The sequence below is a fragment of the Larimichthys crocea genome, chromosome XIV, assembly GCF_000972845.2.
Source record: "Larimichthys crocea isolate SSNF chromosome XIV, L_crocea_2.0, whole genome shotgun sequence".
Lineage (NCBI taxonomy): Eukaryota > Metazoa > Chordata > Actinopteri > Sciaenidae > Larimichthys > Larimichthys crocea.
Genome location: NC_040024.1, coordinates 12,223,576 through 12,229,498, shown reverse-complemented (window position 1 = coordinate 12,229,498; position 5,923 = coordinate 12,223,576).

The following is a 5,923-nucleotide window of genomic DNA, read 5'->3' as shown; positions in this document are numbered from 1 at the left end:
TAAAGCTCTCAGTGGTGAGTCAGGGCGTTACAATTTGTTATGAACCTGAGTGACGCATGATAAGATGTGTCAGTTTCAATGCCTGCACAGAGGCACGCATGTACACAAGATCCTCATAGTCAAGAACAGGCAAAAATTAAAATTTTTAATTACAAGTCAGAGAATCATTGATTAGGATGATATTTATAGGAGTTAACTCTTTCAATACTTCTTCCTTCAAGGGTCACTGAAGAAATATTCAGTGTGACTAGACATTTGAAAATAACATGGACTTGGTTTGTTCAGCATTAAGAACAAGTTTCAAATCAGACAAACTTTTCTGTACATTAAATGCACAATGCAAGTGGTCAACAGCTTTAGCGTGAGTTGGCGCACTGTAATAAATAACTGTGTCATATAAATGTAAATCGGCATCATTCTTTATCTTTACCCCAATTTTTTCTTTTTTATTACCTTTAAAGCTTTATTTCTGACAGAGACAGCTGAAGAGTGACAGAAATGTGGTGAGAGAGAGAGAGATGGGGAATGACATGCAGGAAAGAGCCACAGGTCGGATTCGAACCCTCGGCTTCCACAGCGAGGACGAAGCCTTTGCACACGGGGCGGCTGCTCTACACTGAGCTAAGCACCGCCCCCAAAGTATTCCTAAAAATGGTAAAAAGAAGTGGGCCAAGTACAGAGCCCTGAGGAACACCCTTACAAACAGGCAGAATATCAGAGCACTTACCATCAAACCTGACACACTGGGACATATCAGTAAGGTAGTTTGAGCTTTCTCTGGCCAATATCAAAAAGCCTCTACCAAGGCTCTTAGCAATATCCACTTTGAGAGCTAAAAATTCAAAATGCTTGCTGATTGATTGAGAAAGTACCACAGTAACACAAAAGGTTGATTTGGTATGAATAGCAACCCCACCACCTTTCTTTGCTCTATCTGCACGATAAACATTAAAACCATCAATGGCAATATCCATCAGCCAGGTTTCATAAATAACAACAATATCAGCAGCTGTTGAATTGACCCCAATTCATTTTGGATAAAAGACTACACTCATGTAGATGAATAACATTTAAACCAGACTGTGATTTAAGATCAGATGGCATTTCATACTGGGAATGTACTGAAATGATACTAGTAGCGTACTGAGATCATGGTGGGAACACTGACATCATGGTGGGAACACTGACATCATGGTGGGAACACTGAGATCATGGTGGGAACACTGAGATCACGGTGGGAACACTGACATCATGGTGGGAACACAGAGATCATGGTGGGAACACTGACATCATGGTGGGAACACTTGGAACACTGACATCATGGGGTGGTAAAAACTGACATCATGGTGGAACACTGACTCATGGGGGAACACTGAGAGAATGGTGGGAACACTGACATCATGGTGGGAACACAGAGATCATCGGTGGGAACACTGATCATCGGTGGAACACTGAGATCACGGTGGGAAACTGACATCATGAGTGGGAACACGAGATCATGGTGGGAACATAGATCATGGTGGGAACAACCTGAGATCATGGGGGAACACTGACATCATGGTGGGAACACTGAGAACATCATGGTGGGAACACTGACATCACGTGGGAACACTGAGATCAGGTGGGAACACGAGATCATGGTGGGAACACTGAGATCATGGTGGGAACACTGAGATCATGGTGGGAACACTGAGATCATGGTGGGAACACTGACATAGGTGGGAACCCGGAGATCACGGTGGGAACACTGACATCATGGTGGGAACACTGATCAATGGTGGGAACACTGAGATCATGGTGGAAACATGACATCATGGTGGGAACACTGAGATCATGGTGGGAAAACAGAGAGATCATGGTGGGAACACTGAGATCACGGTGGGAACACTGAGATCAGGGTGGGAACACTGACATCATGGTGGGAAACGGACCAGAGATCAGGGTGGGAACACTGAGATCACGGTGGAAACACAGAGTCATATATGAATACTGTGGAGATTATCAAAGGCAATCAAATTTTTTTAGTAATAGCCCATTTGTAAGGTCACAAGTTGAAACAATGGAGGACGCCCTGGAAGTAGTCGTGAACTCCCGCACTGAACGGGATGCTTGAGAAATCCCCACAACTGTCTAAAACCTGGACGGGAGTCTCGAAACATCCCAAGACTGTGAAACCTGGACGTAGTCTGCCATGAGACTCCCACAACGTCCTAAAACCTGGACGTAGTCTCGTAGCGTCCACACAGACTGTCTAAAACCGGTGTCCCGTGCCGCATGTCAACGGAGTAGTCCTCACGTGACGTCCTGCAGACCGGACGCCTCAGTTTCGCCCTCCCCATGACTCACTACTTATGTCAAGGTCAATGACAGCCGACGTCATATGGGGGGGTCCAGCTGTTGTTTTTTTTCCCCACCCAGAGAACAAAGAAGTCTTCCTTGATAGTATGATATATATAATAAATAATTATAGTATATATATAATATATATATATAGAGATATAAAATGTACACACACACACACTCAGTGGCACTTCATCAGGTGCCAGGTGATGTCTCAAAATACTTAATGAAGTTTATAATAATAGGAGTATATAATATATATATCTAGAAATAGATAATAATATGAATATCAGGTCGATTGGTGGGAACACTGACATCATGGTGGAACAACGGACAAGCATGGTGGGAACACTGACACAGGGTGGGGAACACTAGAGCATGGTGGAAACACAGAGATCAGGGGGGGACACTGAGATCATGGTGGGAACACTGAGATCACGGTGGGAACATCTGACATCAGGGTGGGAACACTGAACAGCATGGTGGGAACACTGAGATCAGGGTGGAACACTGACATCATGGTGGGGAACACTGAGATCATCGTGGGGAACACGGAGATAACGGTGGGAACACTGAGATCACGGTGGGAACACCTGACATCAAATGGTGGGAACCTGGGATCATGTGGGAACACGGGACACATGGTGGGAAACAACTGGAATCATGGGGGGAACACGGAGATCACGGTGGGAAACTGAGTCAGGTGGGAACACTGACATCATGATGGTTGGGAACACGTGAGATCAGGGTGGAAACACAGAGATCATGGTGGGACCACGGACATCAGGGAGGAACACAGAGATCATGGTGGGAACACGGACATCATGGTGGAACACAGAGATCATGGTGGAACACAGAAGATCATGGTGGAAACACTGACATCATGGTGGAAACACAGAGATTCCATGGTGAAACACGACGCATGGTGGGAACACTGAACATCATGGTGGGACACTGAGATCCAGGTGGGAAACACTACTGAGATCATGGTGGGAAAACAGAGATCATGGTGGGAAACACTGACAGTCCCCATGGTGGAAACACAGAGATCATGGTGGAAACAGCAGAGCCAGGGTGGAAACACTGACATCATGGTTGGAACACAGAGAGCATGGTGGAAACACTGACACATGGTGGGAACACTGACATCATTGTGGGAACACTGAGATCATGGTGGGAACACTGACATCATGGGGGAACACTGACAGCAGGGTGGGAACACTGACATCATGGGGGAACACAGAGATCAGAGGTGGGAAACTGAGATCACGTGGTACATGGAGATCATGGTGGGAACACTGTGACATAATGGTTGGGAACACGGAGAGCACGGTGGGACACAAGAGATCATGGTGGGACACTGACATCATGGTGGGAAACAGAGAGCATGGTGGGAACACTGACAATCAGGGTTGGAACACTGGAGATCATGGTGGACACTGAAGATCACGGTGGGAAAACTGAGATCATGGTGGGAACACTGACATCATGTGGGACCACTGAGATCAATGGTGGGGAACACAGATCATGGTGGAAACTGACATCATGGTGGGAACACAGAGATCATGGTGGGAAAAACAGGATCAGGGGGGAACACTTGAGATCAACGGTGGGAACTGAGATCACGGTGGGGAAAACTGAATCATGGTGGGAACACTGAGATCATTGTGGGAACACAGAATCAGGGTGGAACACTGACATCAGTGGTGGGGAACACAGAGAATGTTGGGAAAACTGACATCATGGGTGGGAACACTGGAGATCAGGGTGGGAAACTGAGATCACGGTGGAACACGAGATCAACGGTGGGAAAACTGGACATCATGGTGGGAACAACTGACATCATGGTGGGAACACGGAAGATCATGGTGGAAACACTGACATCATGGTGGGAACACTGAGATCATGGGTGGAAACACAGAGATCGTGGGTGGGGAACACTGACATCAGGGGGGAACACGAGGTCAGGTGGGAACACTGGACGCATGTGGAAACTGAGATCAGGGTGGGAAAACTGAGATCTAGTGTGAACACTGACAATCATGGTGGGAACACTGAGATCATGGTGGGACACTGAAACACATGGTGGGAACACGGACAATCATGGTGGGAACACTGACATCACAAGGGGGAACACTGGATCATGGTGGGAACACTGAAAGATCATGGTGGGAACATGAGATCATAGTGGGGAACACGACATCATGGTGGGAACACTGAATCATGGGTGGGAACACTGACATCATGGTGGGAACACTGACATCATGTGGGACACTGACATCATGGTGGTAAACACTGACATCATGGTGGGAACACTGACATCATGGTTGAAACAATGGAGAGCATGGTGGGAACACGTGACATCATGGTGGGAACACCGAGATCACGGTGGGAACACTGAATCACGGTGGGAAAAACTGAGATCACGGTGGGAACACCTGACACATAGTGGGACACGGAGATCATGGGTGGGAACACGGATATCATGGTGGAACCTGAGATCATAGTGGGAACACTGACAATCATGGTGGAACAACGGAGATCATGGTGGGAACACTGACAGTCACACGTGGGAACCCTGAGATCACGGGGGGAAAACAGAGATCATGGTGGGAACACTGAATCATGGGGGGACACTGGACATCATGGTGGAAACAAGCGAGATCAATGGTGGGAACACTGACATCACGGTGGTAACCCGGAGATCACGGTGGGGAAACACTGACATCATGGTGGGAACACTGAGAGCTGGTGGGAACACATGAGATCATGGTTGAAAACACTGACATCATGGTGGGAATCACTGACATCATGGTGGGAACACAGAGATCATGGTGGGACACTTAGATCACGGTGGGAACACTGAGATACGGTGGGGAACACTGACATCATGGTGGGAACACAGAGATCATGGTGGGAAACTGAGATCACGGTGGAAACCAGAAGATCATATATGAGATACTGTGGGATTATCAAAGGCAATAAATTTTATTTATAATAGCCCATTTGTAAGGTCACAAGTTGAAACAATGGAGACGCCCGGAAGTAGTCTCCTGAGACATCCCCACAGACTGTCTAAAACCTGGAGGGTAGTCTCGAAGACATCCCAAAGACTGTCGAAACCTGGACGTAGTCTCATGAGACATCCCCACAACGTCCTAAAACCTGGACGTAGTCCCGAGACGTCCACACCAGACTGTCTAAAACCTGACGTGTCTCCGTGCGTCCCCGCAACTGTCTAAAACCTGGATGTAGTCCTCCGTGACTCCCTGCAGACCGGACGCCTCAGGTTTCCCCTCCCCATGACCTCCTGACTTAGGTAGAGGTCAATGACAGCCCGTCAATATGGGGGTGTCCAGCTGTTTTTTTTTTTTTCCCCACCCAGGAACAAAGAAGTCTTCCTTGATATATATATAAAATTAAATAAGATGATATAGATAGATATATATAATATATTATATATAGAGATATAAAATGTACACACACACACACTCAGTGGGCACTTCAGCAGGTACCAGTGTGATTCCTCAAAAACTTAATGAAGTTTTATAATAATATGATATATAATATATATATCTAAATA